This window comes from Micromesistius poutassou (assembly GCF_964030765.1).
Source record: "Micromesistius poutassou genome assembly, chromosome: 6".
In the NCBI taxonomy this organism is placed as follows: domain Eukaryota; kingdom Metazoa; phylum Chordata; class Actinopteri; order Gadiformes; family Gadidae; genus Micromesistius; species Micromesistius poutassou.
The window spans coordinates 13,317,673-13,332,672 of record NC_140276.1 but is presented as its reverse complement, the minus strand read 5'-3'; the positions used below and the strand labels follow the sequence as shown (position 1 = coordinate 13,332,672).

Below are 15,000 nucleotides of genomic sequence, written 5' to 3'. Positions count from 1 at the left end.
CCGAGCCACTCGTTTTCTGTGACGATAAACAATCGTCCGGGGGCCCAAGTAGTGTGCGTTGTGTCGAGACTTTGAATCCTGGGCCGTAGGATTGTGTGTTATTTTTAGATCAGGTGACCCCCGGTAGCACGGTGGGCAGGTGGTGATAAAGGAGGGAAGGTGAAGGTGAACGGCACGGAGGAAACGGGTGAGGAGGACAGGAAAAGGGAGAGAGAGAGAGAGGAAGAGGGGAGAGGAGGCAGAGGAAAAGGAAGTCCCCCCCCCCCTCCCCCCCTCCCAACCCCCCCCCCCCCCCCCCCCCCCCGACCCATCCCTCGACACTGTCGCCGCCACCGCAAGCCTCACAACTGGTGTTGGAGCCGATAACAGACAAGTGTGTGTGTTTGTGTTTATGAATGTTTATGTGTGTTTGTGTGTGTGTGCATTTGTGTGTATGTGTGTGTGTATGTTTATGTGTGTGTGTGTGTGTGTGTGTTTAAGTGTGCTTGTGTTTGTGTGTGTGTGTGTGTGTGTGTGTTCTCCCGGGACACTGGGAATGCTTGGGAAAGCCCCCTTGTGTTCAGCTCCTAGACATTCGAAGGGACCAGAACAGACCCGGACTCGATGCCGGAATAGACGCACTTACACACATACTTTGTGTAGATGTGCATCTAGAAGAGTCGATGACCAATTCAGACATAGGAATGATTTGGAATTAACATAATAATACCCCAAATATAAACCAATGGCTGGGCAATAATTCAATATTTTAACCATTATCGTCTTTATCCTCTCTTCTTTTATATGTTTCATGTTCAGCCATTATGGATTCCTGCATGCAATCAACCAGGAATGTTCATGTATGTAATCAACCATGATGCTCATGACCATCCTTGCATTAGTCCATCTTATATCTTATTTGAGGCAGAATTAAACCTTTGAGAACCCTTTCTACCCCAGAACCCATGTACGTGGTTAGAAACCCCACATGAATGGATTTCAGAGTTGTGTTTTAGAGTTGTGTTTCAGAGTTGTGTTATAGAGTTGTGTTATAGAGTTGTGTTTTAGAGTTGTGTTTCAGAGTTGTGTTTCAGAGTTGTGTTTTAGAGTTGTGTTATAGAGTTGTGTTATAGAGTTGTGTTTCAGAGTTGTGTTATAGAGTTGTGTTTCAGAGTTGTGTTATAGAGTTGTGTTAAAGAGTTGTGTTATAGAGTTGTGTTTCAGAGTTGTGTTATAGAGTTGTGTTTTAGAGTTGTGTTATAGAGTTGTGTTTCAGAGTTGTGTTTTAGAGTTGTGTTATAGAGTTGTGTTAAAGAGTTGTGTTTTAGAGTTGTGTTATAGAGTTGTGTTTTAGAGTTGTGTTATAGAGTTGTGTTATAGAGTTGTGTTTTAGAGTTGTGTTTTAGAGTTGTGTTATAGAGTTGTGTTTTAGAGTTGTGTTATAGAGTTGTGTTTTAGAGTTGTGTTATAGAGTTGTGTTTTAGAGTTGTGTTATTGAGTGTTCATGGAGTGGTGAAGTGTGAGGGGCTTAATCTGATGCTCCCGGCTGCCATTCAGTTACCCAGGTTACGGTTTTCTGAATTTGTATTACTCAAATGTACGTGAACCTCTTGGGTTTATCAGTCAAACCTATGTGAGAAGCAGACAACTGAACGCGTCAGAAAGAATAAATGGCTCAGCCTGAGATCAGGATGCTGGAGATTTGGGAGCCACAACATCCTCCTCCTAGAATCTAGATCCTGGTTTACTGTTGCCTTAGTAACAGAAGAAAAATGTGTGACGGCTAATATTGTATCCACTTTGTTTCAAATAACATTGAAGCACCTCATAAATACAAACTTAAATCATACTTACATAATAGAAAAGGCTGCCGCAAGTCAATGTTATATAATTGATGAATGTGTTAATTTGAACACACATCATGTGTTCAATGACTTGAGTGACACATTGGATGCTTTAGCAGTAAGTCTGGGTAGAATGGAAAGGAAAAAAAATCTCACACACACACACACACACACACACACACACATAGACACAAACACACATCCACACACAATTACTGATCTGCTCAATTCAACAGGGTCATTTGTACAGATGAGTTGGTGGTTCACTCAAGCACAAAGAACACATATGTAGGGAACAGTCTGCTCTCTCTCTCGCTCTCACTCTCTCTCTCTCTCTCTCTCTCTCTCTCTCTCTCTCTCTCTGAATCTCTCATTCGCGGCCTGCATATGGGAGTACATTAAAGCCCCGTTTGTGTGTGTGTGTATGTGTGTGTGTCCCTCTCTAAGAGAGAGAAGGAGAGGGATAACAAGGACAAGCAGTGACAGGAGGCACTGCCCTGGTCCCTTGAGCAAATTCAATATTATAAAAGCCATCGTTGACAGATTTGAAACTTGCTTAGTGCAATCTAGATTCCTGTATATCTTGTTCATTCAGATTCATTCTGGGAATTGTAGACAGACAAGAAGAGTGTTTGCATTGTACTGGATCCACAGAGGATGCAGAGGGCTGCTGGCAGGCCTTCCTCCTCGTGTCCTCCATAGTCAGACCTCTAGTCAGGCCTCTAGTCTCTAGTCAGGCCTCTAGTCTCTAGTCAGGCCTCTAGTCAGGCCTCTAGTCTCTAGTCAGGCCTCTAGTCTCTAGTCAGGCCTCTAGTCTCTAGTCAGGCCTCTAGTCTCTAGTCAGGCCTCTAGTCTCTAGTCAGACCTCTAGTCTCTAGTCAGGCCTCTCTATAGTCTCCCCTCTTTTGTTTCTGATACATTTCCAAACCCCCCTCCCCACTGCAGTGCATTTGTTCTTCCAAGCCGAGTCAATCAACGTTGCCACGGCGGCCCTCAAGAGCCGGAGCAGCTCCCAAAGCCACTGCTCATATCTGTCTCTGTGTCCCTGCCAAGAGACGGCCCTAACTGCCCACTGGCTTTTCCAATCGGACAGATATAAAGTCTGAAGCACACGGCCGTGTCTCAACGGACGCGGAGCACGGCGTCTGTTTTATGTCGCCGTTAAAGACGGCCGTCCTGTGATTAAATTTTTTTTTCGGGGGGACGTGCTGCCAACGTGCACTCTGTCTGCCGCAGGCTTAACGGCCACCCCCCCACTCCACCCCGTTGGTTTCCATTCGGCGGAGTGTCTGCATGGAGCGGCGTGTCGCCACCGCACACATAATACCAGCAGCCACGTTCTCCGCCGACAGACTCATATCAGTTCATATCGGCCGTCTCTTTCTGTGCCGTCTTCTGCCTTTAGATTGAATGTGTGAGTGTCTGCGATCTCCAACGGCGGTCCGTGGACGTAAAAGTAATGACGGTCAGACCGCACACTTATCGGCGGGAGATGAGAGCGTGTGACAAGAAGGAGCCAGGGGAGAATGGGAGCAGAGAGGGAAAGGGAGAGCCCGTTAATATGAAGGGAATCACAGCGGAGATAGTGAGTTCCATTCCCGGGGTGCTGTTCTGGTGGTAAATGTCGCCATTGTTGAGTCTAATTAGCATATGGAGGAACATAGGAGGCTAACCTTTTCACCAGCACAATATTTGTAGTGCTCCCTTCACATCGGTGTGTGCGTGGGTCTGTGTGTGCGCGCGTGCATGTTTGTGTGTGCGCATACTATATATGCATTTGCAGTCCTGTGTGTTTTTCCTTTATACCCCGGGGCCCAGAAAGTTTCTCTAATTAATTTTCGCGGTGGACAGTAGGCATTGTGTCTGCGCGTGTGTCGGAGACGCCAGGGAGATGGAGAGAGTGTGCGTGAGAGAGCAGAAGAATAAACTATTCTCTCTCACGACGTGTCACATTAGTAATGAACCAGCACGGAGCAGAACAGGGACGGTGTCCTGGAAGCACAACGAGGGACCTGTGTGTGTGTGTGTGTGACACTACGCCATCGTTATGAGCTCGCTCCCTACACCTAGGGACAGACACCAGGACTGGGGTGTAAATTGCAAACCTACCAACCAGAAACCAATTGTAGTCAAAACTACGCCTCATTGTAGATGTGTGTTGATTAAAATCAAAGGGGAAATTGCTGTTTAAGTATTCATAACAACGCGTTTTACGCTTGTTTTTCATAACGCATGGCATCATATGCCGTCTTGTATGCCGTTTCTCCTACACCCACGTAAAAGATGGCTTTTGGGACAGATCTTCTATTCAAAGTATTTAAAGGCCTCATGTTTGACACACATTCTAAAGTATCGGCAGTCGTGTAGCAGCCAAGTAGAATGAGGGCAGATTCATGTGAACAAATCATTATTAAACAATCCTTGAAGAATGGTTTTGCTTTTGTAAGGTGAATAAATATTGTTTATCTGTAAAACCCCCACACTGACACACTGAACTTCAAGAGGAACAGATGTAGGCCTGCAATAACAAATTCACACTGAACACAGTACCAGACGTATAAAATATGGATTCATGCGCTACTTTCTAAAGGAGGGAGATAAAGGAAGACAGATATATATATATATATATATATATATATATATATATATATATATATACTCGTATATAACATGCTATTTAATGGTTGAACAGCTCGGTAAAGGCCTTTGAGGAAAAGCGATGTGAATGAAGAGCATATTTAACCAATAAAACGACTTAATCCAGTGAAATGGGAGCTTAAACACCACATTTATCTGAATAAATCTGCGTCCACAATGAGGCGTAGCAGGGACCTCATGGCCTTCCATAGGTGTGTTTGTGCGTTTATCCTAAACCTGATCATTGCTTTGAGTCTCACGTATAGAATGTTTATGCTCTTAACCTAAAAGGAAAAGTGTACACGTGACTGTATGTTTTACTGCATGTTACACACATGTGTGTGTGTGTGTGTGGGTGTTTTAACATTCTTTGTGTTCTCCAGGGTCGTCATGTCAAGACGGGCCAACTGGCAGCTATCAAAGTCATGGAGGTCACAGAGGTAAGAAAACACTAACGCCATTTCCACTTATTGTGTTTTAAACCCCTTTTTGTCTAATAATTTCTTTTTTATTGTGTTTTTGGTGTATTTGGCCCACTGGCCACCAGCTGTAGTTGTAAATGAGAATATGTTCTCAATTAACTGGCTAAAGATTTGTTGAATACATAGGTGGTCTCAGAAAACGCTTCATTTTCTACTCTTAGCTGACACTGAGTCTGCAACAGTCTTTACATTTACATTTAGGGCATTTCTCAGACGCTTTTATCCAAAGCGACTTACAATGCTTAATACACACATTGACACACCGACAGCAGAGTCATCCATGTAAGGCAAACAGCCAGCTCGTCAGGAGCAGTCAGGGTGAGGCGTCTTGCTCAGGGACACCTCAGCACTCAGCTAGGAGGAGCCGAGGGATCGAACTAGTATCCTTCCATTTACACGTCAACTTGCTCTACCTCCTGAGCTAAGCCGACCCCCTCTTTAAACAGGGAGGGAAACGCCAGTGTGTCAAAAGGTTTGGGTTTGGTTTGCAAACGCGATATTGTGACAGCCCAGACCACTAACTCACTTAGGCTGACCTTAGAGGAGCCCCCTCCATTGAGCGGGCCAGCACTGTGACAAGGTCAACAGGGGTCTCTGAGCATTGCTATTGGTTGGTATGGACTGGGATCTTTAGTGTACAGTGACCCAACATCATCATTCGTATTCGATCAACAGACAGACAGACAGACAGGATAACGTGCATGTAGACAGACAGAGAGCAGAGAGCAGAGAAAGGAGACAAAGGAGAAACTGACTCTTTAATTCTCTCTGGCACACAGCCCTGTCTGTAATTGAGTTGGATTGATTCAGATGGGTGAGCTTAGCGGTTTTAAGTGAATATGACTGTGAATGGAATGTCTTATTCACCCTCATAATGAGCAAAGTGAAGTAGGCATCGAGGTTACAGCGTTACATAAAGTCAGGTAAATAACTCTTCATTAAATGAAGAGGTTCTTCATTCAGTTAAAAGACACGCACGGATGCACTCACACACGCACACACACAGACACATAGACAATAGTGCGAACAATGACAAGGAAAATGTAAAAGCTCTATGATGCAGTACAGGGGCAGCTTTAAGAAAAATAGGAAATTAAATGATATCAACAACTCTCCTTGCCTTTATTGTTCTTTGGTGTCCCTTTGAGGCCTCCTGTTTGACCCGGCACCGGGTTTAACTCTATCTGGGGCCCTTTTCCTCGATATTACTAAGGTTTCTGTTTGCCTGCAAGTCTCAAAGCAGTGATCCAGAATCTTCTGGGCGATATATAGCGGTTATAAATTCTGCAGCTTTTAGTGGTGGGGGATTTTCACGCTGTGGTGAGCTTAGAATGGTGGATAACAAACACAGACCATATTCTCTGTTGGTCTTTGGTGGTTCAACCTTTCAATGCAAACAAAGTGGAGTCATGAGTGTAGAGTCCAGAGTCCAGAGTCCAGAGGCCAGAGTCCAGAGTCCAGAGTGTAGAGTCCAGAGTATAGAGTGTAGAGTGTAGAGAGTAGGGTCCAGAGTGCAGAGTCCAGAATGTAGGGTCCAGAATGTTGGCCAATTTTGGTAACAGATCAGCATGTAGCATGCAATGGAGGAAACAGTTGTGGTTCTGATTTGACACGGTTATGAAATTGTTATTTAGCTGTGTGGGACTGGGATAGCTCTGGGTCATTTTTTGACCAACATCAAGGCTTTATACTGGGCACACTGGGAATGTTAATGTCAGATTAAAACAATGTGTATGTATTGTAACTTGCTGGTGGTTTTGATGTTCAGGAAGTTGGCTGTCCCCTTTAATGCATGCCTCAGCAGGAAACGCTGGGCAATTATCCACCTCTTGAACATACAAAAAACGGATTTTTATTGTTTTTGACATGGACACCCTACACACACACACACACACACACACACACACACACACACAAACTCTGAGACAAAACAAACAGGCATTATGTTTCAAATTGGGGTGAAAGTTGAAACTCTGGGCTTGTCATTGGTCGACCCTTTCTGGTGGAGATTCACAGAGGTCACGACTAGGGAGGAGGATTCGGTCGTTTCCCTGCGGCTAATTAGCATCCGTGACCCTCCCTCCTCTGCTGTCCTCTTTTTCTTACTATCCTCCTTTCCTTTCCTCCTTTTCTCTCCTCTGCTCCACTCTTCTCTCCTTTACTACCCTCTCTCCTCCGCTCCTCTCCTGTCCTCCACTCTCCTCTCCTCTCCTCCACTCTTACTCCCCTCGCTCCTCCTTTATTCTCCTCTCCTCCATTCTCCTCTCCTCTTCCTTACTACCCTCGCTCCTCCTTTCCTCTCCTCTCCACCACTCTCCTCACCTCTTCCTTTACTCCCCTCTCTCCTCCTTTCCTCTCCTCTCATCCTCTCTCCTCTTCCTTTACTCCCCTCTCTCCTCCTGTCCTCTCCTCTCATCCATTCTCCTCTCCTCTGCTACCCTCTCTCCTCCTGTCCTCTCCTCTCCTCCCCCTCCATTGTTCCCTCCTCCTCTTAACGTTTGGGTGGTCATGTCTCCTGTGGACTCCTCCCTGATTTACAGGACTGGGATTGGGTTTTGGAAGTGGCTGACAAGCCTTCATCTCTCCTCGTGTATCATTGCCACACACTGTTGTTGTGAGGTGAGGAGGCGGAATAATAAAGGTCACTAACACTGTCCGGCAGAGGTCAGAGGTTGCCTGGGGGTCACATGGCAATCTGAGACAAGCCCATATCTGTTTAGAACCGGGGAAGTGTGTGTGGTGTGTGTGTGTGTCTGTGTGTGTCTGTGCGCGTGTGTGTGTGGGAGGAGGTATTTTTTTTACAGTGTAAGATTTGTAGATTTAGTGGTTCAGCTTTTTATTCAACTTTTTGTCAACTCCACAATGGCGTAAAATACAGCATTTTTGAGGGCTATTTTCCACTGTAAACAGCAAATTAAATTGAGTTCTTACTTACTGGCTGTGAGCATCAAGAGGATGATTTGACTGTTTTGAAAACGTGCTTTTGAACACACTATTTGACGTGTTCAAAAGGGCGTTCAAAAGCAGTCCAAACGCTGTGTTTTACACCATTGTAGAGGTGAGGAAAACAGCATGAAAAACTGTGTTTTGAAACACAAAATCTGCATATTTTACGGAGTAATCAAATAAAACACGGTAAAAATGGCGTTAACACAGCAAAAGCGACAATTTATATCAATGCATGTTTAAAATTACCCTTTTGGCCTTCCATAGAAGGCGCGTGTGTGTGTGTGTGTTTGCGAGTAGAAAAAGCCAGCAAGACGCCACCAATTATATTGACCAGTGGTCTATCGCTATATATTTGCCTGAAATCAAGATTAGATTGAAATGTCTTGAAATGCAAACTAAATGTTAATTCCTTGTTTATAACGCAGGCCGCTCAGAGGTTATGGTTCATTTAGTTAATCGACCTCAATTATGACGTGCCCCTTCCTCAAAATAACTGCTGCAGGATCCTCACTCCACCGGGCTGTGCGATAAACAGACTTGTTGAACACGTGTATTGACTGCGCTGTGTTGATTCATGAACGTGTGCTCGTGTGCAGGAAGAGGAGGAGGAGATCAAACTGGAGATCAACATGCTGAAGAGCTACTCGCACCACAGAAACATCGCCACCTATTACGGAGCCTTCATTAAGAAAAGTCCTGCGGGTCAGGACCACAACCTCTGGGTGAGCAGACTCCATCCATCTGTCTGTGTGTATGTGTGTGTGTGTGTGTGTCTTTTCGTCTCGCCTGTCTCAGTGGTTGCCACCAGCCAATGGCTGATAGATTGGACCGTTTGGCAGGTAAATAAATCCTGGGTTACATATTAAAGCAGTCGCTCAATCCAGTCGATTTTTTCCCCCCGTCTGAAAGGTAAAAAGACAAAACTCTCCATGGTAATTGTGGCCCCTGCTGTGCAGCCTATCATGTCTCATTGATCAGTCTCTCTGTGCGTCCAGCTGGTGATGGAGTACTGTGGCGCGGGCTCAGTGACTGACCTGGTGAAGAAGACCAAGGGAAACAGCTTCAAGGAGGACTGGATCGCCTACATCTGTCGAGAGGTGCTCAGGGTAAGGTCACCCCGAAACAGGCAGGGCGCTGTGGTCAGTGGGAACGGGGTCCAGACAAACAAACACATGGCAGATTGACCATAAAACGTTATTTATTAAACACTGTTTAATATGTAGTTACATATGATCGAAGAAACGATCGAAGAAATACATGATGGTGCAGGAATAGATGAATAGATGATATAAGAAAACCAATAGAAAATGTCACGGTTCATCTAACTATTGGCTGAACTATTGTCAGTGTTATTGTTATTGTGACCCCCTCCCCATCTGGTGAGTTCACGTTCTGTCTGTCTGGAGATCGGTCCGGCCTTGATCCCAATGCCCTCGTTACTGCCTGGACCAATCAGAAGGAGCGTCACGGTCTGCTGAATTAAAACAACAAAGGCGGCGCCCAGGGGAAGGGTAGCAATCACAGTGTTATTATCAGACTGAAAACAATGTCCGAAGATTAACGGAAAACTGCACGGAAAGCTATTTCAGATAACAATGTTTTGATTGACAAGCGTCGCTCTGATTGGCTTCTTGAACAAAATACGGTCGCGGCCACCTTTGGAAATCACCTGATGCCCAACCAGGGCCAGACTGATGTTTACATTTACATTTACATTTAGGGCATTTAGCAGTCACTTTTATCCAAAGCAACTCGCAGTGGTTAATACACACATTGACACACCGACGGCGGAGTCAACCATGCAGGGCAACAGCCGGCTCGTCGGAAGCAGTCAGGGTGAGGTCGGTGTCTTACTCAGGGATACCTCGACACTCAGCTAGGAGGAGCTGGGGATCGAACTAGCAACCTTCCGGTTACAAGTCATACTGCCCTACCTCTAGTGCTAAGCCTGATGTTTGTCTGACAACGCCAACATAAATATCAGGGTGGTTTCATGAGACTATGGATCTATCACTCGTTATGAGGAATTGATTTAAAGATCATCTCTAGGTTCCTCAGGCAGGTACATCAAAGGTAATGAACCCATAGACACACACACACACACATGCACGCACACACACACACGCACACACATACACTCATGATTTTATTTCGAAATGTCTGCCAAGCTTACCTGCTTCGACTTTCCAATCAATGTCTGGCCGCAGTACTGGTATTGCCGCTACGATGACGCTGCCTCTTACAGAGAACATCGACTGGCTAGGCCACAGCCTTGTGTAGTTTAGATCAAAGGCCGCTTTCACAACAGCGGGCCTCAAAGATGTTATGGTTATGATTACATAGAGACCACAAGGTCCTGAGAAAGTTATGAGCCTGTTGTGATTCCCTCCCCTGCGTAGTGTGCTGCTGCGTGGGTTTGTGTTGCAGGCTCCAACCGACTGACAGACAAACCTTGACTGGCTCTCAGAAAGCTACTGAGCAGCATTATGGCCACAGCCAGCCACTGCCTATTGTCAGACATGTCGTGATTTATGAAGTGATAACAGACTTTTCAGACTTCCCCTGACCATCAATGGCTGTAAGCGAAAGGGACTTTCAAAAAGGAAGTAGCAAGAATCTTCTGGAACAAAGACGGCTGGACTGCAGCCAGGGTTTCTCTGTGGCTGCCTTGTTGCCTTCTTATTGTTTCAACATCCAACACACACACACACGCACACGCGCGCGCACACACGCACGCACGCACACAAGAACATGCACACACTGTTGCAGATCCGCACGCAGCAAAGTTCTGAAGTGAGACTTCCTCTGTTTATCTGGATTCTTTTGAAGAAGCGGACGCACAAAAAGACACACACAAAAACACACACACAAACACACACAAACGCACAGACCCGGCTCTCACATGGCTGTCAAGGGCGGAGGCTTTAGTTTGATTTAGTCAAGACAAAAGGTACCCTCTGAAAGTGTGTGTCTGTGTGTGCGTTCAACATTCATAGCAACTAAAGCAAACATTGTCATCTGACTTTGTGTGTGTGTGTGTGTGTGTGTGTGTGTGTGTGTGTGTGTCTCCTCCAGGGCCTCTCCCATCTCCATTCCCATCACGTGATCCATCGAGACATCAAGGGTCAAAATGTTCTGCTGACTGAGAACGCAGAGGTCAAACTGGGTACAATGCACACACACACACACACACACACACACACACACACACACACAAACACATAAATGCAGAAAAACTTAGAAAACTCCCAAACCAAGCAAGCAAATTAACATAAATATTATTATTATTATTATATTTACAATGTGAAAATATCCATAGATTTGAACATCCAGATATTTTAACCGATACATAAATAATAATACCAAAAAAACAATTTCAATGTAAATCGAGCGTCCCCTTCCGGTCCAATCTGTTCCATCCCCTCTCCGCGGTGCCAGTGGACTTCGGGGTGTCCGCCCAGCTGGACAAGACGGTGGGCCGCAGGAACACCTTCATCGGGACGCCCTACTGGATGGCCCCCGAGGTCATCGCCTGCGACGAGAACCCTGACGCCACCTACGACTACCGGGTAGGGGTCAGGGGACACGAGGCCGTCGGCCCCCCCACTCCCTCGGTGTTAGACCAGGGGGGGTCCGCGGGGTCAGGGCCCGCAAGGCTGACGTAAGCCCCTCCGTCGGTGTTAGACCAGGGGGGGTCCAGGGGTTGGGGCCCGTGGTCACCTTAACTCGTATTGTCACGTGAGACTTTCACTTTTGTCAGTGGGTCGGATCCCGCGGTCGGAGAGCAGGTCCATGGATCACCATAACGTTTGTGTTGTCATGTGACTGTCAACAGCTCAGATCCCGCAGTAGGGGGTCAGGTCCATGGATCACCATAACGCTTGTGTTGCCATGTGACTGTGGAGGCGTCTGTGGTCAGGGGTTTGTGAAATGAAGTCTCCAAAAGGTTGCCTTACTCGTACTTCTACAGCGCAGTCGCTTTTGTTCCAAAATTTGATTTTCTCGCCAATTTCTTTGTCCGTCCACGAGAATAAATTGATTTAGAGAGAGAGAGAGAGAGAGAGAAAATCCATGGTTTGATTGGGCCATGCATGGGTGACTTTTATTCCTTCCACACTCGTACGAAAGTGACTGCGCCGGCGGAAAAGTTCCAAATTGGTTCGACCAAAAGTTAAAGAAGTTCCGTAATGCACGTTGTAAGGCTACTTTACTCTGGAAGGGACGTATTTCACTTTAATTGGTGCATAATTGGACCGTTATGAATGAAAATGAGTTGAAGTTGTGTATGCTCTGTCTGCTTCCCTCAGAGTGACCTCTGGTCGCTGGGTATCACCGCTCTGGAGATGGCCGAGGGGGCTCCGCGTAAGTTACCCCAAACTCAGACTCACGCACACACACACGCGAGTACGCACACCTTATTTGCATTTCAGTTGAACTTAATTTAATGAGGTACAGCCAGTGCACGTTGCAGTGTAGTTTATTCATGTCAACCTTGAATAGTCACACTTAATGTTAAAAACGAGTCATAAAGAACAACATTGTTGTAGTGTGATATCAACGTACGTGTGTGTGTGTGTGTGTGTGTGTGTGTGTGTGTGTGTGTGTGTGTGTGTGTGTGTGTGTGTGTGTGTGTCGTTCTGTCTGTCTCTCTCTGTCTCTTTTTCTCTCTATCTCTCTCTCTCTCTCTCTCTCTCTCTCTCTCTCTCTCTCTCTCTCTCACTCTCACTCTCTGTCTCTCTCTCTCTCCAACCAGCGCTGTGCGACATGCATCCGATGAGAGCTCTGTTTCTGATTCCCCGAAACCCCCCTCCCAAACTCAAGACCAAGAAATGGTAATTAGACACACACACACACACACACACACACTCACACACACACACACACACACACACACACACACACACACACACACACACACACACACACACACACAGACCACATTTCTAGAGACCACAATGCAGAGAGGATGCCACTGGGTGGGGCTTTGAACAGAAATTGAACAAAACAAAGAGCTCTGCAAACCGCTGTGGTTTGGTTTGGTTAAAGAGGCGCAGTGTGTGCTCAGCCCATCACATAACACCCGACGAAGAGTCACTCACACGCACAGAGGAGAGTCACTCACACACAGAGGAGTCATGTATCACATTACAACCGACGAAGAGTCACTCACACACACAGAGGACTCATGTACCCTCACGATGAAGAGTCACTCACACACACAGAGGAGTCATGTACCCTCAGGATGAAGAGTCACTCACACACACAAGAGGAGTCGTGGATCATCACATAACACCCGATGAAGAGTCCCTCACACACAGAGGAGTCACGTGATGAAGAGTCCCTTAAAAACACAGAGGACTCATGTGTCATTCATGTGTGAAGGGTCACTCACACACAGGACTCATGTACCCTCAGGCCCTCGCACGTGTCTCATGCTTCTCCTATTAGCAGGACGGGATCTCAACACTTCCCCTTCACACTTCTCCTCCCTGACCCCTGGTATCATCTTAACCGTGTGCAAGCCGTGTCTACATGTCTTTTATTTGGACCTGTGTCGCTGGTTTTATCGCTCTCTTTCGTTATTTCTTCCTGTATAATCATTTTGTGTTCTGCTTGTATCAGAGAGACGTGCAGTGTACACTGTGTTGAGTTGGAATTGTCTTTCTTTAAATTGTGATGTTAGCCAACCCGCTGGTAAAGGTTAGCATGACAGCATTAAATATAATGTACATTCTTTAGTGTGGTCGAGCCAAATCAAATGAGTCTCCTGAATGCCACCCAGCAGCCAATCCTAATCCTCGCTTTAGGCCAACTTCCCCCTCTAACCCCCGCCCCCCCCCCACCCCCCCCCCCCCCCCTCCCCCTTCCCCCCTCCCCCCCAAAAAAAAAAAGTGTAGATAATGAAATGTCATGGCAACACAATAACAGCCAGTGATAAGGTCAACGGCGGGTAGATAATACCCAATAGACAGATAGCGGGTAGATGGAGCGCCTGCTCGTGGAATCTGATTGGGTCCCTCCTCACCCTCGTATTTATGGAGTGGAGCGTCCCGCTGAACCAGAGTGATGTGTATTCGCTCACTCTTACATCAGCCTCTTGCCTCGCTTGCTAGTCGGGTTAAGGAAGAGAGCAGAACGACATGCCATACCTCTGAACACAGCCGCGTCCGACTGACTTTTGTTGTACTAACTCTTTGTTGTAATGACTGTTTAATTTGTTCTTTGCATGTATTTTTGTTTCTTTGAATTTCAAGCAGTGTCACACTGCTCACATTTACATTTACATTCAGGGCATTCAGCAGACGCTTTTAATCCGAAGCGACTTACGATAAGTGCATTTGTCAGAAGAAGGGGAAACAATATACGGCTGTCGCTACAGTAAGGATGTTCACAGAAAGCGCTAACAATCGCTAGGTTAACCCATCCCCCCCGTGTAAAAACAAGACAGCTCGGCGAAGACGCTACCAACTCAGTACTATATAGTCGCTGTTACCGTGACTACGGTAAGACACATTGTGTTACGCCGCCCACGGGAGAGAGGCGCCCCCGTACCAAAGTCGCCCGGTGTCGCCCTGGACCCCAGGTCCAAGCGCTTCCTGTCGTTCGTGGACCGCTGCCTGGTGAAGAACCACACGCTGCGGCCCAGCGCCGAGGCCCTGCTGCGGCACGCCTTCGTCAAGGACCTGCTCAACGAGAGGCAGGTCCGCATCCTGCTCAAGGACCACCTGGACCGCACGCGCAAGAAGAGGGAGAAGGGTGAGTACGGAGGGAGGGGGAGGAGGAAGGAGGGAGGAGAGGAGGGGGGGGGGGGGGGGGATGGGGAGGGGGGAAGGGGGGTTGGAGGAGGGAGGGGGGGCATTGTGGCGACGGAGATTAATGATGGCGTAATTTGTTATTTTACTCTTAATCAACATTAATTAATAGTTGATTGCATTAACCTTTTCCCTAACCTGAGCTAATAATAATGATTATTACTGCATTCCCTAATCAATGGTAGCAATCAATAATGTAGCCTAGCCTCAAGTGTTACCTTATAAGTGGTGATTGGATGACGGGATGGATAGGAGGTCAGTCAGTATAATGTATGGAAGATATAGGACGGCATTTTA

At 46.6% G+C, this 15,000-nt stretch overlaps 1 pseudogene across 1 annotated transcript in view; it reads left to right on the top strand.

Annotated features, from left to right (window-relative positions):
• LOC311345242 (mitogen-activated protein kinase kinase kinase kinase 4-like) overlaps positions 1-15,000 on the top strand; it is a 58,776-nt pseudogene that overhangs the window by 6,073 nt on the left and 37,703 nt on the right. Inside the window, exons 3-10 of the transcript XR_014684146.1 lie at positions 4,844-4,900; positions 8,488-8,613; positions 8,887-8,997; positions 10,967-11,057; positions 11,330-11,460; positions 12,199-12,253; positions 12,645-12,723; positions 14,475-14,647. The product of XR_014684146.1 is annotated as a mitogen-activated protein kinase kinase kinase kinase 4-like (transcript). The remainder of the gene's footprint in view (positions 1-4,843; positions 4,901-8,487; positions 8,614-8,886; positions 8,998-10,966; positions 11,058-11,329; positions 11,461-12,198; positions 12,254-12,644; positions 12,724-14,474; positions 14,648-15,000) is intronic.